This window comes from Mixophyes fleayi, chromosome 4, assembly GCF_038048845.1.
Source record: "Mixophyes fleayi isolate aMixFle1 chromosome 4, aMixFle1.hap1, whole genome shotgun sequence".
NCBI lineage: Eukaryota > Metazoa > Chordata > Amphibia > Anura > Limnodynastidae > Mixophyes > Mixophyes fleayi.
Genome location: NC_134405.1, coordinates 36,729,847 through 36,757,020, shown reverse-complemented (window position 1 = coordinate 36,757,020; position 27,174 = coordinate 36,729,847). Strand labels below are relative to the sequence as shown.

The window sequence follows — 27,174 nt, the reverse complement described above, 5'->3', positions numbered from 1 at the left end:
GGGGTGGAGCCGGGTGCCGGCCGCCATCTTGGATGCGCCGGGCGGCCGGCAGTCTGAATCTGAGGTCTGTTTAATTTTTTTTTTTCTTTTCACTCCTCACACAGAAGTCGGTGCGGGCGGCCACTGCGCCCCCTTGGGACTGCGCCCGGGGCGGTGGCACCGCCCGCACCGGCCTCGTTACGGCTCTGAGTATTATATTCGTTATGGATGAGTTGCAGCGAGTAAGTTATAGGCTGCTCAATTTTTTTGTGGGCAAGGATGCCCGTGCCTCAAATATAGTCATCATTGTTATTCTCATTTAGTGTGATCGCGTTTATTATAACACAATCACAGAACGATTTTGTTTTTTAATTCATTGATTTGGAATTATATTTATCTTCAATTTTAGTACAACAGACTTACTATAAACTGTACATAACGGGCTTTATTTCAGTATAGGGTTATCCCCCTGTGTGTGTCCATGCAGTACTTTTCTGCTATATATTTTCTTTATGTAGATATGTCTATAGTGTGTATGTTGGACTGCCTGATAGGTGAATGATTCATATTCAATTGTTCTGATCATGCTGCGGGAGAAGCTATTGCAGTTGATTCATTGGAACAGTTACTGCAGTGGATTTATTGGAACTCTGTCTCTTTTACTAAGTATAAATGATCATATGTGAACTAATTATCATATCAGCATAGAGTGATTTTTCTACATATACTTTGCTGTGACATGCGTGTCTATTTAGAACAATGAACAAACACTATAAATTTAACCAAGCAGAATATTAAGTGTGTGCTCAAGTAGAATCATGTGATATATATCTTCATGTAGATATTTAAAGAGTAGAAATATTAGATTACTTTATGAAGAAATGGTTTCTAAACTCTTTTTTGCTAAGAGAAAACATGAAGTTGTTTTATGACATTTAATCTATGTTTAATTTATGTGATTATGTTATTTGCTTGTCAATTTCTATGAAATATATTATAGTAGATCTTTGGATATGACTTTTAATCAAATTTTGATTTAATCACTACATTAAATTTGATGATTGGAGGGTAGAGACTAATGTTGGTAATTCAGCACAAAGTGTCTCACGTCCACTCTGGAGACACTTTGCATGTATATTTTTACAGAAATATTTGCTAATTTTTCCTCAAGTCTCATAGAGGTGCGATGAAAATGAGCGGATATTTTTGCATAGTTTTACCGTACCGGTAATAGTGCACAGCTGCAATGTTCTCAGGAATTTCACAACTAATTGAATCCCTCCCTATAAATACTATCACGGACTGTTACTACTCCCACCCTGCTAAAGATACTACGGTATTGATACCGATTGGTGATTACAGACTCCTTCCAGCTGGACTTCTTTATTCTGTTTGGAACATTCTGATGTGGTGTTACCTGGGCTTGTAACAACTTCACATTTATATGAGAAAAAGATCTACATAGTGATTCCTATCTTCTATCTGGTAGGAGTCCTAATATACTTTATCCAGGGAATCTGTTGTTTTTCATTTGTATTTGTTCATGTACTCCTAAATATGTTTATGTTTTATACAAGCTACACGAGATGATTTTTTCATCCTTTTTTGTTACATGTTGCTGGAGGTTGACACATGCTCTAAAGATCAAAGGGATTTCAAGAAAAGATTGATTACAGATATGATGATCAACTTCTATGTTCATGTGATGTAATATCATCAGCTGCTGCATGAACACACAGTATAACAGTATCACACTATTACTATTTATTTTTGTATTTTTGAAAATATGCTCAAAGATTTATCCAGACAATTATAACACAGAGTAAGTAGCATTTCATGCTGATCCGCTTTTCACTGCATGATTTTTCTGGCACTGTGGTGGGATCACGTTTTTTCATTATTTAAATAGCGGGATCTAGTATGTGGTAATGTGATATTTAAAAAACATGCTTTATTAAATGTTGTTTCTATTACTTTTAAATTATTGTTTCACAATATCAATTCTAAGGGAATTCATCAAAGAAGTCTTACGAACTATAACAACTACACATACAAGAAAGATACTTTTATTTGTCTTTTTTTTAGTGGACTTTAGATACTTAATTCTTTGTATTGTGTAAGGACATTAGCGCTGTCACTCTCTTCATTTTTGCTGTAATGATAACAATGATGACCAGTGATTGGTTGGCAGATTGTCAGCTTTACATGAGCTGCTAAACACAATATTCATTAATAATGAAAAAATATATTAGTGCCGCAATCAGAACCAGAATCTACATATTTATCCATATCAGTTTTTATTTAACATCAAGTGTTATAGAGACAGCTGTCAGTATTGTAAATGTTAATTACAGATTATGTTTGAACAAAGTCATTCAGACATATGCAGGACAGTCCTACCTGATGTGGATCACTATGTGCTGTAACTCAAAGCAACCAGATATCAACTAAAAGCAGCTTGATGCCATCAAATTAAAAAGTGTAATAAACTGATTGGCTGCTTTATGATACAGCAACTAGTGTATTACTTGCAAGACTTTACTGACTAGCACACAGCACTCATAGATGGAGGTAAGACAGCAATAGAAAGGAATGAGGAAAAGAAAGAGGAGATATAACAGATACCAATAGGAGAACTTAAAGTGTGTTGTCTGATGTTTTGAGTGGTCAGAAATGAGGACTATAATACTAGCTAGATTCAGAGAATGTTAATGTTTTCCCCCTATTTGAATCCTCTGATGTTTTACAAGCTCTGACTTGAGACTAAAACCATTTCTACAATCGGATTATTACAAGGTTTCTCCCCTGTGTGAATCTTTTGATGTGTTACAAGAGTTGACTTCAGAGTAAAACACTTACTACATTCAGTGCATTTAAATGGTTTCTCCCCTCTGTGAATCTTTTGATGTGTTACAAGAGCTGACTTCAGAGTAAAACACTTACTACATTCAGTGCATTTAAATGGTTTCTCTCCTGTGTGAATCTTTTGATGTGTTACAAGTGTTGACTTGAGAGTAAAACACTTACTACATTCAGTGCATTTAAATGGTTTCTCCCCTGTGTGAATCTTTTGATGTGTTACAAGAATTGACTTCAGAGTAAAACACTGACTACATTCAGTGCATTTAAATGGTTTCTCCCCTGTGTGAATCTTTTCATGTGTTTCAAGAGATGACTTCTGGGTAAAACACTTACTACATTCAGTGCATTTAAATGGTTTCTTTCCTGTGTGAATGCTTTGATGTCTAACAAGATTTGACTTTAGAGAAAAACACTTGCTACATTCAAAGCACTTAAATGATTTCTCTCCTGTGTGAATCCTCTGATGGTTTACAAGATTTGACTTCTGGGTAAAACATTTGCTACATTCAGAGCAGTTATATGGTCGTTCTCCTGTGTGATTCCTGTGATGCACAACAAGTTCTGACTTGAAAGTAAAACATTTGCTACATTCAGAGCATTTAAATGGTTTCTCTCCAGTGTGTATCCTTTGATGTTCAAGAAGATTTGAACTGCGGGAAAAACACTTGTCACATTGAGAGCATTGAAATGTTTCTTCTCCTGTGTGAATCCTCTGATGTTTTACAAGATTTGACTTCTGGGTAAAACATTTGCTACATTCAGAGCAGTTATATGGTCTTTCTCCTGTGTGAATCCTGTGATGTACAATAAGATCTGACTTTTGGGTAAAACACTTGCTGCATTCAGAGCATTTAAATGGTTTTTCTCCTGTGTGAATCTTCTGATGTTCAACAACATGTGAACTGCAGGAGAAACACTTGCTACATTCAGAGCATTTATATGGTCGTTCACCTGTGTGAATCCGCTGATGAATAACAAGTTTTGACCTTGTTTTAAAACATTTGTTACATTCAGAACATGGAAAAGACTTCTCTACTTTGAGACTCATCATGTGTTTGATTAGTAACAAGTTAAGTGTAGAAGGATTCTCCTATTGAAAAATAGGAACAGAAAACCTAGAAAACCTTCTAGTTAAAGAATTAGCATCTGTGGCCGATATGACTTGTTGGTTGTTGATGCTCAGAGAACAACGTCCTTTTCCAAGAAATCTTCTGTTCTCAGTGGGAATACTGCTCATCGATTCACCTGTCATAAAAAGCATGTTATTATTTATATTATTATTTAATAATTACCTGGGTGAATCTACATTAACAGTAGTAGTATTATATTGTAGATGGAACATGAACTATATTTATATACACTAACAAATATGTCTCAGTAATTGACCATTGCTTTCATTTTTGTGCACATTGTCACATTATTGGGACCTCATTACCAGTTAATATTGCAGTTAAGAGAACTCTATCCTCCCACAGCAGAGAGAAATATTTATTAAAATAATGCACATAGTCACGTTTGCACAAATCTAGTGCAAATTTCCTGTATAATCGCACAGTACTGATAGAGAATACATAGATAAATTACACACTTGACCTAAAGTACTGATAGAGAATATACAGATATATTACACACATGACCCACAGTACTAATAGAGAAAATAGAAATATATAACACACACGTCTCCACTATACTGATGGAGAATATATAAATATATATTACACACATGATACTATGTTATTGATGTAGAATATATAAATAGATATTACACACATGATACTATAGTACTGATAGAGTACCTGGATAGAGTTCCTTTATATCCTTCATACATTTATTATTACACGGTCAATAGATGGTTCATGAAACTATTTGAGCCTAAATTTTAAGTTATTGTTCAACAACAGTTGATTTAGATTATGTAGTAAGTATATTATTTGTGTTATTATGTGTTTACATATATATATATATATATATCACAAGAGTGTACCCTTATATTTATATTTATGTTAGATTGCAATACTAGCTATATAAATATTGTTAAGACTAGAACACTTCAAACATATATAAGAGACAAAATCTGCAACATAATATCTTGAAAACAATTTTGTATGTATCAGTATATTCTTATGCTAAATAGAGATACCTTATGCTGTCGATTTCTCTGTTAATCTCTTTCCCTCCTGATCTTTCTTACTGTTCCATCCATCCAGCTCTCCAACCATCAACTCATTCAGCAACTAACTAACACTAGTCTAATACTACCTATTTATAGTCATTCCTCTTTCATAGTTTCTGGGATGGACAAATGTATTCTCAGACTGTTTATATTGAGGTGAAATATAAATGCATTCTTTCATCAGAGCAGCTTCAGCTTCCCATGTATACCTCTTTGACTTGTAAATTAAGTATAAACATGAGTAAGGTCTCTTACTACAAAGGAGAATTCTAATTAATTCTTTGCAGGTGGCAAAATCTTGCATTTTAATTAGATCATTCTCTGACATCCTGTTATGTCAACAAATAGACCTTTTGTTTAAGATTCTCCTATTGTCAGACAGAGAGAATGTACAGTTGAGCTTAGAATCGTTTAAATGATACCACAGTACTGATAATAGAGAATATATAGATATATATTACACATAAGATGCCAGACTACTGATAGTAAATACAAAGATTTATATTGTTACCCACATTTATATTATTAAACAGTAAATATATTATAAGTATAAGTATACTATTGTCCTCCTACATTAATGCTACCTTGCAGTCTGCCATGTGAAAACAGTTTTTACATTTCTTTGTGGAAGTATAAGTCATTATACAGGATGTTTTAAGGATATAGGTTTCTTTATCTGTGCTCCTTATGAGTGTGATAGGATAAACTGAGCTGCCTTCTATAGATAGATCGAGGAGACCCTTAACTCATTGTACAGGATGTTTTAAGGAAATAGGTTTCTTTATCTGTGCTCCTTGTGAGTGTGATAGGATAAACTGAGCTGCCTAATATAGATAGTTTGAGGAGACCCCTAACTCATTGTACAGGACATTTTAAGACTCTTTATTTAGAATATTACAGTTACAGTGGATTGGGGAGTGAGTTTTTTCAGAAATGTTTTATTATTTTCAAAATTTGGCAAAATCTGCCCAATTTTAAAGCAAGTGAGTTTCATAATATTGAGCATTTGAGCTACAGAGGAATTAGCCATATTTCCCAGCTACAGCGGAATGGGTTGTTATTATAGGCTGTGGGGGCTCCACTATCACTATCAGCCCTGGCTCTGCATAGAAGAATTAGATGTATAATGAGGACGATGATAACTCTAATTAGACCTTGGCAGGTGGTAAAATATTTCATTAAATTCTATCATAGAAGTTTCTGACATCCTGTAATGTCAACAAAAGGACTTTTTGTTTAGAATTAACTATTGTAATATATATATATATATATATACACATCTCTCTCTCTATATATATATATAAATATATATATATATATATATATATATATATATATATATATATATATCTATATATATATATAACAAAATACAATAGATAATACAGCGCGTAACTCTGGGCAGACAAATAAGTATAGATTAAAAGTCTCTTTAGATAAATGATAGTCCTATGTTCAGGCGGCTGCCAAATCCCCACAAGACCAGATGGTGTACTGGATAAAATCTAAAACAAAATAAGCGGGAGGGGGCGCCACATAGTATAATACTGTATGTAACAATACAGGCTAATGTACCAAGTAGTAGAAATAAAGATCACCACGTGGGTACAGACACACAGGTTGAGGTGAATCAAAAATAGAATAGGTGCACTCAAGAGTACCAGCACCATGCAAATATAATATGCGTACCAGATATAAAATCTTTAAGGCTTATCTGTTAGTATCCTGTATCATCAGGAGCTCAGATTTTTCTCCCAAGTCAGTGTTGTCTCACACAGCGATAGGGGTACAGAGCTGGCACTTGTCTCCCAGATACGAGTCAGGTTCTTTTCTCTTTTGGATATCCGGTGGTCAGGAGATAAATACTTGAAAAGAGTTCTGTAGTTAGTGAATACTGTTTTTGGCGCCCCACTCTCTGCGGAGAGAAGATAAGCTGCTACCAGAACTGTGACATTGCCAGCAAAGCGGACGGAGAACAGCTGGGGACACGCAGTGGGGCGCCAAAAACAGTATTCACTAACTACAGAACTCTTTTCAAGTATTTATCTCCTGACCACCGGATATCCAAAAGAGAAAAGAACCTGACTCGTATCTGGGAGACAAGTGCCAGCTCTGTACCCCTATCGCTGTGTGAGACAACACTGACTTGGGAGAAAAATCTGAGCTCCTGATGATACAGGATACTAACAGATAAGCCTTAAAGATTTTATATCTGGTACGCATATTATATTTGCATGGTGCTGGTACTCTTGAGTGCACCTATTCTATTTTTGATTCACCTCAACCTGTGTGTCTGTACCCACGTGGTGATCTTTATTTCTACTACTTGGTACATTAGCCTGTATTGTTACATACAGTATTATACTATGTGGCGCCCCCTCCCGCTTATTTTGTTTTATATATATATATATATATATATATATATATTTACATGTAATAAATTCAAATATCATATGTCCATAAAATATAATACAATAAATACAGATATTCATCAATATATTTTACTGATGAATGTTTGAATCCACTGTGTTTTTTTTTTTACATCTATAAGTCTACATCTAATATATATTCTTTATTGTACACAATATTAAAACTATATGTTTTCTCACAGTACACCAGCAGCGTAATATAAAATGAACATATGAAAAGTGCTCATGTGATTTAAAATGGAAAGATTACCTCTGTATTACACATAATGTGGAGTAAATCTTTTTGGACATTACAGAATATAATTGTTTTTATTAATAACATGTCATGGTATATAGAAAATTGGATGTGAGGTTTAGTATGAAACAGTGTCTATGTTCTTTGTCCACATATTTCATATAGTAGCACTTTATTCATTTATCCAGTTAAGGTAGCCTTTCACCTTTATAATCTTTTATTGGGATAATACAAAAATGTTTCCTAGTATACGTAGATATATCTGTCTGGTGTTACTATTATTCAGTTTGTCTATTATTCCAATCTTAATGCATGGTTCTGTCACAACAAATGGAGAAGTCAAATTGTCTATCAAAACGAATTGTTGCAATAGGTATAATCTTGAGACAACCTTCTGATATGAAACATTTTATCCCACACAGTGAAAGAACTACACTATAATTGTTTCCTTATAATATTACACAGAGATCCTTCTCTAAGTGAATATGGGAAACAGAGATCTTCGTTTAGCAGTTTCACCCTTTGATAAAGCACTGATAAAACATGTGTCAGTGACCACGCTAAGCTAGCGTGTCATATAAACTGTCCTCTGTTTGGGTTTATGAATCCTGATCAATATATGAACTAATCTTATGTATCACTTTGAGGATGGGATAAAATGTACATTCATAGCTGCTTTAGTATTATTTCAGTGAGATCCGAGCACAGATATGATTCAAGTGTATCAATGCCACTTTTACACAGTATTTAGGATACTGAGAGAGGAATATTCTCTTGTAAATGGAGATCTCTGTTTCCCATATTTGTATCAGTCTTACTTCTGTTCTCTATCAGGAGGTCATGTAGAGTTTCACGTAATTTACGCTTATAAATAAATGTAAATTGCATCAGATATGGAGCTATGCTCAGCTGGACACTTCCCCAGGTGCGTCCAGCTCTGCAAGGGTAGTAGAAGTGCTAGTTGTATGTATTATGTTTATTACTAGATGTCCCTAATTTGCGTCAGTATAGAACAGTAGAATATCTCCCTGACTTACTCCAGGAGGGAACAGTGGTAAATGTGCCTGGTTCAGGTATCACATACATAAGGCTGTCTGTCTGTGTCTGGATCTTGTTATTAATAAATAGTAAAGTGACATATAACATTTAAAATAAAATTTTATTACAGTATAGTACAACGATAATTAAATACAAACATATGTTGTCTCCTATTTAGTCTGCTTCTGCCAAGGACCAACTGCAAAGAACAACCAAGTAATACAATTAAACACAGCAATTTCATATAATATAGTATCCTCAACACATATATAGTCTGTGGGAGGGGCAAAGATGTAATCAGCCAATCAAAAGAGATTAATTATGAACAGTTCATATCTTGTACCCGGGATGAGCACCCACAAGTTATACGTGTCCTGACCGGTGCAGTAATAGATGTATATATTCCCTACAAAGCCCACGTTTTGTGTCCAACTCTACTTGAATCCTTCAGTGTCTAATTCTAGACTCCTGTCCTTGTTCTGGATGTACATGTACGTCCCTTATTTGTGTGTAATCCTCAGTATCTGTTCTTTATCTGTATATATAGAAAACTACACATTAATACTTTTTTTTGTTGTGTATCAAGTCTCTAAATGTTTTAATTCTGCTTAAGATAAGATCTGGTTAGATGTGGTATTTCAGATACAACCATGTTGAAATCCTGTCCTCAGGGAGCACTAACAGAGCGTATCTTCCAGGTCACAGGGGAAATAATTATTACTACCTGTGAATCTATTACACGTGTCAGTCAGTAATACATACACCTGTGCTCCATCAAGGAGATGGGAAACTGTTAGGGTACCCTGAGGTCTGGATTTGGAAAACACTGCTATATACACTGCTATATACACTGCTATATACACTGCTATATACACTTCTACCTGGGTTATATTATTATTAGTAGTAGTAGTAGTAGTAGTAGTAGCAGTAGTAGGGTAGTAGTAGTAGTAGTAGTAGTAGTAGTAGTAGTAGTAGTAGTAGCAGTAGCAGTAGTAGGGTAGTAGTAGTAGTAGTAGTAGTAGTAGTAGTAGTAGTAGTAGTAGTATCTTTAATTGATAAGGCACCACAAAGGGTCCACAGCACCAGACATGACATATACAGAAAACAGTGACCTTGTCCATCAATGGTATTTTATTTTAACATTAATGCAGATTTAGAATTTTAATGTGTCCATCTTTGGGGGGTTGCAGTATCCAGTCAATTATTATGAACTTTAAGAAAATTTTAGACTTCAATTTTGGATTTATAGGTACAGAAAGTGTCACTTATTGGGAGTGGGGTTTTCTTAAAATAAAATTGTCCTATATTTTATCCTCATAGCAAATTGGATATAATCCTTTTTTAATTTGAACCCCAATAATATAAGTGTCCAGTGAAGGATAAACCCTGTTTCTTTTCTGTGTGTGTGTAATACTGATATTATCCAGGCAGGTAAACATTATACCTAGAGATAGAGACAGATCTGTGTTATGTGTGTGTGTGTATATCTATTTGTCCCATTATGTGTGTGAGACATGGGAGAGTTGAGGAACACAGAGTGGTTATTTTCCATCACTATATCTTTGTATTTCATTATATTAAAGTAAAAATAGTATGATAAAGCATGTAAAAACTTGGACTAAATGAAATTAAACCTATTGTATTGTCTAAAGCTTCAGTGTCTAAGTGACCAGTGTCAGCATTGTACCTAAGGGATACAACGACCTCTGGCTCTCTTCTGATATGTGGGTATCGATCGATAGAGAAAAGAAATACTCAGTCTTGTAAGGGCTGAATACTGATTCTTTTCTGACCGCCCTAGTCAGATATTGCCTTATTTATACAACATTTTATGCTTACATGTACATTTCATGAAATTAATTGACAGCTGAAAAAGATTATGGGGTAAATGTATCAATCTGCGGGTTCTTCAACACCCGCGTGTTCAGCCTCTTCCGCGATTAAATTTCAAGCGGCGCTGCATTGTAAAGGGTTAACTTCCCTTTACAATGCAGCGCCGCTTGAAATTTAATCGCGGAAGAGGCTGAACACGCGGGTGTTGAAGAACCCGCAGATTGATACATTTACCCCTATATGTCCATAAATATTTCTGACAATTAATTAAAACATTCTTGCTTTAATGGTGTCCTTGAGCATCTTTATCTTCTTTGTAGCTTTCTGGTATACATAACATTCGTTTTTTAGACACTTCAAGGTTTCCACGTACGTACATCCTTTCCTCTTAGTAAAGCCAGCTCGTTAGTTTCTCAGGGACAAAAGCAGAAAAACATCTTATATCAGTATTTTAATTCAAGTCAGTTTTATTCATTTCAACTTGTGTTATATATATATTAAAAAGCTTGATCAAACATATTTATTTTCTTATAATCAATACATTGATCCACGCTGCATATTGCTCTCACATAACCCCTCTTTTTATCATACTTTTTAATATAACCTGCCTGTCTTTTTATGTCTGTGGATTACACCTGCACTTTGCCTACTTCAATGAATGGAATCCCTTCTGGATCCTAGACGCTGGTAAAGATACATTCAGTCAAAGTCTTATAATCCACATACATTCATCTTATTATGGTATGACAATAGGAGGTATCCGGGGGGGGCTTAGTAATACAAATCAGGGGTAGATTAGGTATAAAAATATGCAGTGCGCTCGGCAAGTGTCTTAGTCACTTATTTCACTAAAAGGGGGATCACCTTTTGTGCTGCATTGTTTGGATAGGAAGGTGAGGGTAAGGTATCAATATAGCTGAAAAGGTCTGGGGGCGCAAAACATTTTATAAGCAATAAAACAGTTCCATAAACTAAGCAGCGTAATAATTATGCATAGTATCAGCACTGGATGTATCAGTACATTTAACATTGCAGATACTGAGGGGGATGCTCCTGTAAACACATCCCACCAATGCTTTTCCAAATCCTTCTTCAATTTGGCAGCCATACCTTTTAGTTCATTTCCATCAATAATAGTTACCATTTTAGCATGATTATTGGTATAATTTACCTGTTTAAGATGATCATTTAGTAACTTGGTTTCATTAATTATCCTCACTATTATCCCTATATCTAAGGTCAGTTGAGGTAAGGTTAAATCATTATACATGAACATTTTGTCCACCTGTGTCATTTTATCTTTATAGAACATTAGCAACTTTTCTTGCCATTGTAAGTGTGTTACATTTATTAAGCACCCTGAGAACAGGTAAACTAGTCCATAAGTTTGTGTTATTGCTTCATCATATGTGATGAGACAAACCATCTGAGGAGCCACCTCTATTAATGTCTCATATTCTTTTTCTTTTGGATGCAATGTCCATATACAAATGCTGGTATTATGCTGTAGTAAACATGGTTCAAAGATAACAGTCTGTTGTGGGCATACTGGTCCCATGTCCGTGTCATCACAGAGGTCTAAATTATGTGACCTGTTTTTGTTATCAATATAATGTCCCTTAAATTCAGGTGTCCACAGGTTACCATCCTGCAAGATCATGGGCATAACAATGAACTTACATACTTGAATTTTCACTTTTATTGTGTATATTTCTAAAGTCCCTGCACAGAAGGTTCCTTCACATCTTATTTTTCTTCCATCTAACTCAAACCTTTCTTGGTTTGTCAGATTAAACATTTTTCTATAGAATAATATGTTTCCAGCCATAAGCTTTGTTTGTGCAGTGTCCTTCTGCTGCTTTTGATACAAATATTGCAACGTACACTGGGTCCAATTTACATATTTCGTAATGTTTACTTGTGTACTCCAGCTATTAAGTATGGTTCTGTTGTATATCTGCAAAAACTCTTTATCCCACTGTATGTTTTTAGTCAAAGGGTTGAAGACTGTGGGCATCCAATCAGCTTGCATATGAACTATTTTACTGAGATCTGCTCCTGTTTTGCTAAGTTTCGTGTCTATGACCTCAGTATCGATTGTGTTCATTATGCCTAATCCTGTCCCTGTAGCTCCTAACAAGGTATCGTACCACTCCCGCTTGCACTTCTTCTGACTATCTGTCGGGAAAGTAATGTTCCACCTTATTATTGTTCTTTGTTTTCTTATTCCCATCATTAGACATGTAGATGGGACCCTTACAATTGTGTTGGTTACCACCTTAGGCTGTAATTGCAAGATATAAAATCTAAGCCTTAACCCTAATGTGGAATCTTGCATCTGTGTATTATTGGCACAAACTATTACTTTATCTTGATAGTTTGTAGCATTATTGGTTTGGTTATACTTTATAGTATCAGTTCTATTTCCACACTGATCTTTATTTGATTCTTTGCCTCATAACTTTCTAGCCATTTCAGAAAAGGCTGCTCACAACATTGAGTTTCATTGGTACCTTTTAGCTCAAAAGTACTATTCAATTTTGCTGCCCATATTATGTGAGTGTGTGTATCTCCTAGAATTTTGTACACCTTTCCACCTTTTATTTTTACACTTAATTTGTCACATGGCTAGACAAACTCCTGTGCTCCCGTTTTATCCTCTATTGAATTTTCCATTTCCCAATTTCCATTTTTCAAATAGCTCTTAAAACATGTACCTGTAGTTACATTTCTCCCTATGCTTGAGAGATCTGTAATGTTCCATTCGCATATATAGTCATATTATTTTCTGGTAGTTCTTGGTGTATGTAACCTCTGCCTGTACAATTTGCTATATTATCTTGAAATAAGCCTGGAGTGGCAGACATTACTATAGTCATGTGATGAAAAAGGAAAACACATATGTGCATACTGTGTTGCATTTTTCACATGTTCCGTGTTATCCACATATATTACCTCAATTAGTGGTCAGGATTGGGATCTGGTGCTGTAGCTTTCTTGCACTGACTAGCATGTATCCAAGATCCTTTTCCTTCCAGTTTTACTGAAGTGGAGGTAATTAGTAGGACTTGGTATGGTCCTTCAAATCTGGGTTCCAAGGTCCTTCTGACGTGCCTTTTTACGAAGACGTAATCTCCTGGCTTCAAAGAATGGGTATCAGACAAGTTATCTGGATCTGGAATGGAAGAGAACACTAGACCATGCACTTTAGTTAATTGTCTTTGTAACTCTCCCATATAAGTCACCATATTGCCATAGTTATGTTCCATCTGTTGTGGAAAATAGCACCCTGTTTTGGGTGGCCCACCAAACAATATTTCATAAGGACTTAACTTAGTTTTTTATTTGGGGTTATTCTTACAGAATAGAGAGCTAAGGGCAGACATTCTACCCAGGATTTACCAGTTTCTCTCATAGCTTTCTGTATTTTTAATTTTAGTGTCCCATTCATTCTTTCCACTACTTTGTGGGTGGTATGGCGTGTGAAAGGCCTGTGTAATACCCATTCCTGCCATGATAGCTTGCATTATGTCTCCTGTAAAATGTGTCCCTCTATCAGACTCAATGATCTCCGGGACCCCGTATATGCACACTATCTCGGCTAGTAATTTCCTTGCCGTATTTTTAGCTGTGGCTTTTGCCATTGCATAAGCCTCCACCCACCCCGAGAAGAGGTCAGGGCAAACCAGCACATATTCATACACCCCACTTTTTGGTAACTGTATGTAGTCAATTTGTAACCTCTGAAAGGGGTACAGAGGTTTGGGTGTCACTTTTCCCGGAACTGGTACAGTGTTACCGGGGTTATTTGTTCCACATATAACACATGCCTTCACATGATTAGCCGCTACTACACTGAATCCAGGTGCAATCCAGTGCTTAAATACTAGGCTAGTGATACCATCTTTGGACACATGAGTTGGTCCATGTATGAGGGCTGCCATTACAGAGTACAATGCTCGGGGTAAGCAGCATTTGTCTGGGGTAGCCCATATACCATTCTGTACTGCTGCTCCCCTCTTTTCCCACTCTCCCTTTTCCGTGGGCATTGCTTGTTTCTGTAATTGTTTCAACACCTGCAAGTCTATTGGTTTTCCCTGATCTAGGGCAACCTCATAGTATATGGCTACTGCTTTTAAAGCTGCATCCTTGGCTGCTTTATCTGCTAATCTATTACCTTTTACTTCAAATGTTTGCTCCTTAGTGTGTGTTTTTACCTTTAAAATAGCCACTTCTTTAGGGGCTGCTAAGGCCTCAAATAATGCTTTTATGAGGCTTGCATGTTTTATTGGCTTACCATTTGCCCCCAGGAAATTGCGGCTACGCCATATGGGGCCAAAGTCATGTGCTACCCCAAAGGCATACCTGGAGTCTGTGTATATATTAGCTCTCTGCCCTTCAGCCATAATACAGGCATCTATCAAGGATTGAAGTTCTGCTTCTTGTGCTGATTGCCCTGGGCTTAGAGCCTCTTGGACGAGTATTTGCTGTTCAGTAGTTACAGCATACCCTGTTTTGGGTTGCCCCTCGTGGTAGTATCTGGAACCATCTACAAATAAAATCATATCAGGATTTGCTAGTGGCTCTTCAAACACATTGGGGAGCCCTTGATGCTCAGAATCCATCAATGCTAAACAGTCATGAGAAAAATTTGTAGTGTGATCTGAGCCCTGCGCATTAAACTCCTCACTGAAGTCATCATGCTTATGGCTACTTTCCAGACTACTACTCCCCTCTTTTAAATCCTCTTCCTCATCCTGTGGTAACAGGGTGGCTGGATTTAAAACTGTACATCTCTTGATGGTGAGGTTACTTGGGCTTAATAATGCAACCTCATATTTTGTCGGTCTGGCAGTTGACAAATGTTTGGTTTTAGCTTGATTTAAAATCTCCGTTACTGCATGCGGTACTTGTAATGTGAGGGAATGGTCTAACACTATATCTCCCACTTTGTCTTTTAGCAGAGCAGCCGCAGCTACTGCTCTTATGCATGAAGCTGAACCTCTGATTACAGGGTCTAGTTTTCCTGAGTAATACCCCAAAGGTCGTTGTTTACCACCGTGTTCTTGAGTTAATACACCATGTGCAAAGCCCTTCTGCTCATGATAGAATAATACAAAGGGTTTATCATAGTTTGACATTACATTGCATTACTTTCTTTCAAACCATCTGATATAAAATTTGGTTAAAAAAATAAATAAAAATAAACTTAAACACTATTTCATATTCAACTTCAATGTTAGTCCATTTCTCCTTTTCTCTTTAAAAACATCTTCTCACCTTCTTCGACATACAGAAAAACCACCTAGCTCATGCATTTGCTATGCGAATAGCCCATAAACTCTAATATCTCTTTCCAAAACAAGGTAATCATTACTCAGCAGAATCTACGTTCTTTAAATCCTTCATTAGTTTATACTTATGTTTGTTGTGGCTGTTGACCAAAATATATTGCAAACTTCTATTCATTGGAAGTTGGATCAATGCAATCTGTATTGCCTAAAGGGTCTTTTTTTGCTGGAGATCTGTGAAGAAAAAACTTTTGCATAGAGATTAACATTTATTCACTAGGAATTACAGTAACTGTTATTAATTCACATTGAACAGCTGCTAATACGACACTTGTTTAAAAGTTTCTCTTTGTAGCTTAACTGTGACGCTATGCGTTCCATGAAATGAAAAACTGATTTCCTCAAAGGTCCCTAATCTCAAACAGGGAATGTCAAAGTGACGAGACCTGGGCGAGTGTTCAAAGCCACTCCTTTCTCATCATCTCTTTGTAAACAAAATATTCACACATATTTCCAGATTCTGTGATTTCCATGTTTAAAGTACAAATATATATTCACAATTCTCACTCACAGATGACATTTTATCTTGTAACATTTCTTTATGGGCATAACAAACCCTCCTGATTTCTGAGAACATTTATCAGCGCCATTTTACACAGATAAAAAAAACAGCTTGTAATATCTCTCCATGTAAAGCTCACTCCCACAATTCTCAACTTCAGAAACAAATTTACTTTGTTTAAATACAGAAAACGGCTTGTTGGACCCTAGCCAACTTTGTTCTGACACCAGTAATAGTGATAATGTACATTATTTATAGTCTTGTGACGGACCAAAGATTTTAAAACTTCTTTTGCATCTCTTCAAAAGCTAACATTTACAACTGTACAGCTTTTTCAACCTTGAAACATGTCTCTTGTAAAACGGTCAAAACAGACAAACACGAATCTCCCTCACACGCAGTAAGACGGAGATCAAACTCACATACAGAGAAAGAAAACTTAACTGCTATCTTCCAGCCTACTGCTGTGGAACTACAAGTCCCAGCATTAGACTAAATACACATTAGCTTCAACATGTTACTATCAATCAGCACTCCGGACATATTTTTTTCTCTTGAAATATTGAAGCAATGTTACATACATTGTAAGATAACAAAAAACAGCGTGCTTCTTATCTCAACACACTGAAATCTTTTACACAGAATAAGGGAGGGGCACATCTCACTCTTTAAGCTGCGCAACATCAAACATACATTTTTAGTACACAACCTACTTGATTCATTGTTTTAGTCATTATATCAATTAGCTTGTGATACATTGTTCAAGATAACCTTCTTTTAATGACTGCTTGTGATGTCCTTTAATTAATTTTTTCCATTTGTCTGCTTTTAGCGTCCCCTGTTTAGGAAATCCTGCCGCCTTAAAAACTTTTTCCATGCCTGTAGTGAGGGAGCTACCCCCATGCCTGTATGCATATTCCCAGGGGGTATACCCCCAATAATTTTCTGAATTCTCATCTGTCCTAGACTCTTTATTTCCCACGTCTGGGTACACCTTATGTCTTTACTCTTAGCGGACCGTCAGATAATTATATCTTTATCTTTATTGTTTATATTAAGGCAGGATTACCAGAGGGACAACACATCTGTAGGGTTTAATCCCCTTCTTATGTTGCAGACTACTTTTATGCAAAGTATAAGAAATAATATTGCTATTACACAGCTAAGTATTATTATTCCTTCTGGGCAATCTAGAGATATCCACCTTATATTTTCTGTACACATTCTTTTAACAACCTTCTATATGGCATGCTCATAACCCTTGAGCCATACTTGACCTATGTCAGAATAATGTGGCTGATGTTGGCTATTTATCAACTTATATTGTTTGTCCTCTAGCCCCAGAACCAAACTCGTGGAATTTGTGGTACAGGGTAAAATATCACACAGTATCCAATCTTCCCCTACTTTTGCCAGGACTACACTACATACATATTTCCTTCCTGACATGCCACTGAAAACGTACTGAAATTTTTTTTTTCCCTAAAAACACTCTCTTTTGTTAGTTATACAATACATACATACATGTAATACATATACATAAATAACCACAAAGGGGTTATATAATGTCCAGAGTCGGATCTTCGTCAATCCAAACAAAGTCCCCCGGACTTGTTACCTACCCCACTTCCCCAAGGACAGAACTCTTTAAGAGTAAAAATAAAGCTTTTTACTCACCATATGGATTTCTGTTTCTCTGTCCTTGTGGATAGGGTGGTTCCTGGTGCCGGAGGGTTGGATGTATTGAAGATGCCGGGCGAGCCCCCACTGAAACTGTCAGCATTGTACCTAAGGGATACAACGACCTCTGGCTCTCTTCTGATATGTGGGTATCGATCGATAGAGAAAAGAAATACTCAGTCTTGTAAGGGCTGAATACTGATTCTTTTCTGACCGCCCTAGTCAGATATTGCTTTATTTATACAACATTTTATGCTTACATGTACATTTCATGAAATTAATTGACAGCTGAAAAAGATTATATGTCCATAAATATTTCTGACAATTAATTAAAACATTCTTGCTTTATTGGTGTCCTTGAGCATCTTTATCTTCTTTGTACGTACATCCTTTCCTCTTAGTAAAGCCAGCTCGTTAGTTTCTCAGGGACAAAAGCAGAAAAACATCTTATATCAGTATTTTAATTCAAGTCAGTTTTATTCATTTCAACTTGTGTTATATATATATTAAAAAGCTTGATCAAACATATTTATTTTCTTATAATAAATACATTGATCCACGCTGCATATTGCTCTCACACCAGTCTGGTACATTCTCCATTCCACAACTTCAACATTTTAAAACTTCCAGTTTGACCACAATAGATATAATAATATATACATAGTTTGTTTTTAACAGTGCTTTTTTAATCACATTTACCCTTGTCCATCAATGGTATTTTATTTTAATTTTAATGCAGATTTAGAATTTTAATGTTTCCATCTTTGGGGGTTGCAGTACCCAGTCATTCATTATGAAATGTAAGGAAATGTTATACTTCAGTTTTGGATTTATAGGTACAGAAAGTGTCTCTTATTGGGAATGGGGTTTTCTTAAAAAATTGCCCTCTATTATACCCTCATAAACAAATTTGATATAATCCTTTTTTTAATTTGAACCCCAATAATATGAGTGTCCAGTGAAGGATAAACCCTTTTTCTTTTCTGTGTGCATGTAATACTGATATTATCCAGGCAGGTAAACATTATACCTAGAGATAGAGACAGATCTGTGTTATGTGTGTGTGTATATCTATGTGTCCCATTATGTGTGTGAGACATGGGAGAGTTGAGGAACACAGAGTGGTTAGTTTTCCATCACTATATCTTTGTATTTCATTATATTAAAGCAAAAATTGTATAATAAAGCATGTAAAACTTGGACTAAATGAAATTAAACCTATTATATTGTCTAAAGCTTCAGTGTCTAAATGACAGCCTGGTACATTTTCCATACCACAACTTCAACATTTTAAAACTTCCAGTTTGACCACAATAGATATAATAATATATACATAGTTTGTTTTAACAGTGCTTTTTTTTAATCACATTTACTGCTGTTATTTAGTGCAGGTCTTTATGTACACACTGTCTGCCTAGACAATAGGTGGATCATAAACAAAAGTTCCATTTGTTGACATAACAGGATGTCAAATACTATGATCTGATTTGAATGGAAGATTTTACCACTTAATTAGAATTTTCCTTTGTAGTAAATTACTTTAGGAATGTTTATACCTTATGTACAACTGAAGGAGGTATACATGAGGAGCTGCCCTGATGGAGACAATTACATATTTATGAGACTTAATTTAAATTTCACCTTAAAACAAACAGACTGAGAAAACCTTTTGTTTATCGTGGGAACTATTGAACAGAGATTGGAGAGGAAAGAGTATAATTAGACAGTATCAGGGTATTGTTGATAAGTTGATGGTTGATTTGGTAGTTGGAGAGCTGGAAGGATGGAACAGTAAGAATTAGCGGGAGGGAAAGAGATACAAGGAAAACTCTCGAGAGTAAGGTAATTATATTATACTTAATATGATCTTATGTTGTAGATTGTGTATAAATGTTGTATGAGTTTTTGCCTTAAAAATGTTTTAATAGTTAGAATTGCAGTCTAACAGAAATATAATTATGAAGGTGCATTACTATGACATTTATATTCTGTATTAGTAGTTTCAGTTTGTAAATATTGTATTGCAAAAGGAAGCTGTGTTTACATGACTTGAACTTTAAATACCCTAATAATACACTGTATATTATATCTATTGATCTTCTACTCTGATTGGTAGTGTAGTTATATGTTCATGAGCCATTATAAATATTAACATAAATGTTTATTATTTGCATAAATATGTTAATACCACATTTGTTGTGATATATATATATATATATATATATATATATATATATATATATATATATATATAGGTAAAACCTAGTTTTCCAATAACCTTAGTAAGCAACTTTTGTTGGATAATTACTTATAAATGAGATCCAAATAGTTTGTACGTACAATAATGAATGTATGAATGATAAGAAGAATATATATATATATATATATATATATATATATATATATATATATATATATAGACAATACTGTATAATCATCTGTGTAATATACATGTATAGTTTCTATCATTACTGTGGTATCACGTGTATAAAATAAATATCAAAATAAATTCTTGATTATTAAGGTGGTATCATGTCTTTAATGTATCTATGTATTCTCCACCAGTACTGTGGATTTATACAGGATATTATCACTTAGCGTTGTTGCAAAATTTTAGAACTTTTTATATTCTTTTAAGCTTTATGTTAATGTTATATTTTAATATTTAATTATTTTTAAACATTTTTGATGTTCAAATTTCAAACAGGAGAAGAGTGATTTATTGGAAGATTATTCAGTTATTGATACAAATGTGATCACATCCTCCCTGTTGGAGTGACCATTTCATCCTTTATAAATTAATGTATGATATACAGTATCACTATAATATACTAATAATGAACACTAAGGGAGGAATTCAATTCCTCCCGACACAAAGCAGTGTTAAGCCTATTACCATTAATGCAGTAATTTGAACACTGCTCACACTCAAGGAGCCGTGAGCAAACATCCAGTGATGAATTTACCGTAGTAACGGTAATTATACGCAGTATTACAGTAGTAACAGTAATAGTGCGCAGGACGCGTTACTTTTGACAGTAACGCGGCCAATTGAATATGCCCCTCAGTGACAGTTTTATTCCAAGGTTTTCTTGTTTCCTTAACATAAGCAAAATCATAACATTAAACTAATCCTTATATTTGATATAAACAAATACTTCAACTGTATTCTGTAGTAGACAAGTCAACCCTTTCTCTTTTGTTTTTTAGAGTATATATAAGGTAAATCTGGCTGTGCAGCTCCTTCAAAATATAGAAGTATCTTAAATTTTACTATGTGCATCAGTTCAGTATTTTATTTATATTTTTTTATATAGATATGATAAACCTACACAAATGTACACATTTCTTTGGTAATACATTTTTTTTTCTTTAATATAATTTTTTTCTGATATGTCCAAAACCCAAACACCAAACCCACCCACAACCAACATGAATAGATGCCATGTATTATCTTAAAAATAATTGGTATATTCAGCAGGAGGATAGCAAACTCTGTACTGCAAATTTTACGTACAATAATAAATGTATGAATATATATATTCATACATTCTGGGACAGTCCCAGCATTATAACAATGTACACAAAAATGAAAGAAAATGTGACTAACTGGGACATAATTGTTTGTGTAAATAAACACACTTTGAGTTCCATATACAATATAACACTACAAATGTAAAATGGATTCACCCAGCTAATAATTAGGCTTTTTAATAATGACATACTTTTTTCTGACAGGTGACTTATTGAGCAGGATTCTCATTAAGAACATAAGACATATTGGAAAAGGTCCTTGTTCTCTGATCATCTGAGTGTTCACAAACCTCATCCAGCAAGTAATATAGGCTACAGAAAACCTGCGATGAGTCTCATTGGAGAGAAGACTTTTCAATGTTCTGAATGTAACAAATGTTTTAAAATGAAGTCACACCTTGTTACACATCAAAAAATTCATACAGGAGAAAAACCATTTACATGCTCTGAATGTAACAAATGTTTTACCCACAAGTCATATCTTGTTGAACATTACAGGATTCATACAGGAGATAAACCATTTATATGCACTGAATGTAGTAAGTGTTTTACCCAAAATTCACATCTTGTTAAACATTACAGGATTCATACACAAGAGAAACCATTTGAATGTTCTGAATGTAGCAAATGTTTTACCAATAAGATAGGTCTTGTTAGACATGAGATGATTCACACAGGAGAGAAACCGTTTAAATGCTCTGAATGTAGCAAATGTTTTACCCAGAAGTCAGATCATGTGAAACATCAAAGGGTTCACACAGGAGAAAAACCATATAAATGCTCTGAATGCAGCAATTGTTTTACACACAAGTCAAGTCTTGTTGAACATCAGAGGATTCACACAGGGGAGAAACCATTTAAATGCACGGCATGTAGCAAATGTTTTAAAATGAAGTCACACCTTGGTATACATAAAAAAATTCATACTGGAGAAAAACAATTTATATGCTTTGAATGTAGTAAGTGTTTTACCCAAAAGTCACATCTCGTTGAACATTACAAGATTCATACAGGAGAGAAACCATTTAAATGTTCTGAATGTAGCAAATGTTTTACCAATAAGACAGGTCTTGTTAGACATGAGATGATTCACACAGGAGAGAAACCGTTTAAATGCTCTGAATGTAGCAAGTGTTTTACCCAGAAGTCAGATCATGTGAAACATCAGAGGGTTCACACAGGAGAAAAACCATATACATGCTCTGAATGCAGCAATTGTTTTACACAGAAGTCAAGTCTTGTTGAACATCAGAGGATTCACACAGGGGAGAAACCATTTAAATGCACCCAATGTAGCAAATGTTTTACCTTTAAGTCAAATCTTGTTGTTCATCAGAAGTTTTACACAGGAGAGAAACCATTCAAATGCTCTGAATGAAGTAAGTGCTTTACTCACAAAATAACACTTCTCACTCATCAGAGAATACACACACCCTGAGTCACCCTGAGATTTTGAATGTAGTATCTGTTTCATAATAAAGTTACCTTCTTGAATCAACATAATAGCCTTACAGGGGAGAAGTATGTTTTTACTTTCCGAATGCAGCAAGTGTTTTATATAAATACAAAGTCTTTCTAAATGTCAAGGAAGACTAGAGAGGTCTGGCAGGGGTTCTTGTGGCTGCCATTTCAGAGCGCTGTAATATTCTGCTGTTATGCTCATTCAGATGTTGGGACTAGTAGAATAAATTGTTATTTAGTAAGATCATGCAAGTAAAACACTGGTTGTTGTTTCCCATAGTAGCCAATAAGATAATCTTATTTGTCAGTTTGAAGGCACCAGACTGCTAATAGCTGATATCTGGTTGCTATGGGTTACAGCAATGCTTTGCTTTTCCCACCTTTTTATTAAAAAAGTCCCAAGAAGGGCACATTCTTTATCACGCTACTAATAAAGATCTCTAATAGATACTTATTTTAAGCTTGCAAACCATTAAAGTTATACCTGTTCTACCATAAAGCTTACTCAGCAGTATTTGCTTTCTACAATTCTCCTGTACGGTGCTTCCAATGAATATCAAAGTGCACACTTACTCTCCACTCTGGATATGGATATCTGCTATCTGCAAACTAGAAGTACACATGCTGGATAAACGTATAAACGTCCTCAATAGTCCAATCTGTTACCACTAGTGCCGCCCCATCAGTCATGTGACATTTACAAAGCTGCATATGAGCCCCGCTATTTAATAATTTTGTGAAACTTCTGCAAAAAAACAGATGTGCATGTCTTTTACTTCTAACACATGATAGTGCTTAATATACAGTGTAGAGATTATGATTATATTCTCATTCTTTTGTATGTGGGCACGAGCAACATTAAAAGCTATGCAAAAATGATTCATGACCAATTTTTATATATTCCATTGATAAAAACCTTACATTTCTTATTACGGTTTCTTATAGTTACACACAATTTAAAATGTATTGAAACTGTTACACTTAAACTCCAAAAAGCAATGAAATTACGACGATTAAGGCAGAAACCTTAATGGACGTATTCCTTGCGCAGTACAGACATAGTATGCCAACACATCCAGCGGTTAGCTGCAGATTCAGCACTGTCATGGAGTGAGATTGCTGTCACTCACACAATGGTGGAGCTGCTAATTCACATATATATATGGAATATATATACAATATGGAATATATATGTATATACATATATATATATATATATATATATATATATATATATATACACAGATATATAGATCCCAGACTACTGATAGGGAATATAGTGCAATATTACACCTGATTTTTAAACCTTAGAGTCTTTACCATACTATTATCACTCTCCTTCTGTGTTCTTTATCTGATGAATATTTGTATTTATTGTATTATATTTTATGGAAGTACAATATTTGAATGTATTGCAAGCTCTGAGGAGTTTCCTTTTTCTCTGTCTCTCCCTCTCTCCCCCCCCTCTCTCTCTCTCTCTCTCTCTCTCTGTCTATATATATATATATATATATATATATATATATATATACATAGATATATAGATCCCAGACTACTGATAGGGAATATAGTGATATATGTTGTTGTCCGCATTTATATTATTAAACATTAAATAAAATGATATGAGGACACTATTGTACTCTTACATTAATGCTGACTCTAATAAATCACATTCTGCCATGGGAGCACAGTTTTCCATTTCTGTCCTGTAGTAAAACTCATTGTACAGGACGCTTTCCTGAAATAGGTTTCTTTATCTGTGCTCCTTATATGTGGGATAGGATAAACTGAGCAGCCTAATATAGATATAGGCATGGCCGGACTGGGACTAAAAATCAGCCCTGGCATTTAAAGCACACAGGCCCACCTCTGTTGATAAGCTGGAAAAAAAAATGTGTGCCGCAGTGCAGTGGCGGTGCCGCCAAAGGCGTAGCTACATTATGTTGGGGGCGTGGTCAAAATGGTGCGTTGATACATACATTATAATAAAACATTACATTTATCAGACCCTCCCCATCCACATTACGCCACCCCCCCAGATACATTATGACACCCCCAGCCCACTGTACTTATCTATGCTTCTGATGCTGCTGACATTCCTGTAGAGTGAGCAGGGAAGCTCTTAGTCTCATGAGATTAATAAATCTCGTGAGACTTAGAGCTCCGCTGCTTGCTCTGCAGGCTGTGCCCTGTCCGGGACGGAGCACAGATCCTCCTGCTGACCAACTGGATTAAGGGTCGGGGGGCCCGGGCACTTAAGTCAGGGGGGCTCCTATGATGCAATTTGGCTATTAGACAAATTTTTGACAAATACAAAGGCAATACAGTGTGCACGCAGTTCTGCCTTAACAAGCAGTACAGTGTGAAGCAGGACATATCTCCCAACTGTCCTTGTAGTCAGACCAAATCCTGACTAAGTGGGACAGTCACCCATCAAATTCAGAACAGTTGGCAGACTGTTCTGGTCTCTCCTACCTGTCTTGTCATGGTCACCACTTGTGGCTGCTGGTGTCTTTAGATCAGTTGCTGCTTGTCTGGATCCTGGAATGTTGGATGCCCTATTTGGAGAAAAAAATGAGCAGATTAAATTTAGCCCTGGTGTTAAATCAATATAGCATCCATGTTTTAAAATTAGGCCTCACTGCAGCCACAACATTAAAGTACTAGTATTCACATTTGATAAATACATCTATTTCCCTCCAACTAGCCCTGTGTCATAAATAGATACCCTGTCACACAAATAAATAGATACCCTGTCACACAAATAAATAGATACCCTGTCACACATATAGATCCCCAGTTACACATATAGATCCCCAGTCACACATATAGCTCCCCTGTCACACATATAGCTCCCCGTCACACATATAGCTCCCCTGTCACACATATAGCTCCCCTGTCACACATATAGCTCCCCTGTCCACATATAGCTCCCCTGTAAACATATAGCTCCCCTGTCCACATATAGCTCACCTGTCACACATATAGCTCCCCTGTCACACATATAGCTCCCCTGTCACACATATAGCTCCCCTGTCCACATATAGCTCCCCTGTCACACAAACTACCCCCTCCCTCTTACCTTGTGCGGTCCGCAGCTCGCTGTACAGTCTCTCCTAACACATGGGACGACACCTATCACATGGTGCTCGTCCCATGTGACATCTCCAGAGCCATTCATAGAAGAGAGGAGAGGAGCGACCACAGCAGGAAGTAAGTGTAGTACCGACCCCACTGCTCAGCACACAGACTGTCATGCTGAATTCCGGCATGACAGTCTGTGTGCTGAGCGATGGGGCCGGCCAGCTAGCAACCGGCCCATCTGGCCATCGGCCCTTCTGACATTTGCCAGAAGAGCCAGATGGCCAGTCCGGCCCTGGATATAGGGGTCGAGGAGACCCCTAACTCAATGTACAGGACGTTTTTTTTTCTAAATTTGGTAAACTCTACCCATTTTAAAAATGGTGAATTTCATAACAATGAGCATGTGAGCTACAGAGGGATTAGCCATATTTGCCAGCTACAGGGGGCTGAGTGGTGTTTACTCCTACTGCCTGTATTGTAAAACTACCAAACTGTATTCACATTTTATGTCATCACTGCTAAACTTCCACTTCGACCACCGCACATTATAAATATATATAAGATCCGAGGCTACTGATAGGAAATATAAAGATATACATTGTTACCCACATTTATGTTGTTAAACAGTAAGTAAAAATATTATAAAGGCACTATTGTGCTCTTACATTAATGCTGACTCTAATAAGTAACATCCTGCCATGTGATATTTTCTTTATTGTATAGAATATTATTACTTTATGTTTTGTCACTGTGCACCAGCAGCATAATATGAAATGAACAGATGAAAAGTGCTCATGTGATTTCAAATGCAAAGAAGACAACTATTTACTGTGGAGTAAATCCCTTTGGACCTTACAGTATATAATTGTCTGTATTAATAAACAAATCATAGTATATAGAAAATTGGTTGTGAGGTTTATTATGAAGCAATGCTTAAGTTCTTTGTCCACATATACCATATAATCACACTTTATTCATTTATCCAGTTAAGGTAGCTATTGATCTGTATATTC

The 27,174-nt window shown here is 35.7% G+C and overlaps 1 pseudogene; it reads right to left on the bottom strand.

Moving 5' to 3' along the window:
• LOC142151191 (uncharacterized) overlaps positions 1-27,174 on the bottom strand; it is a 282,776-nt pseudogene that overhangs the window by 30,252 nt on the left and 225,350 nt on the right.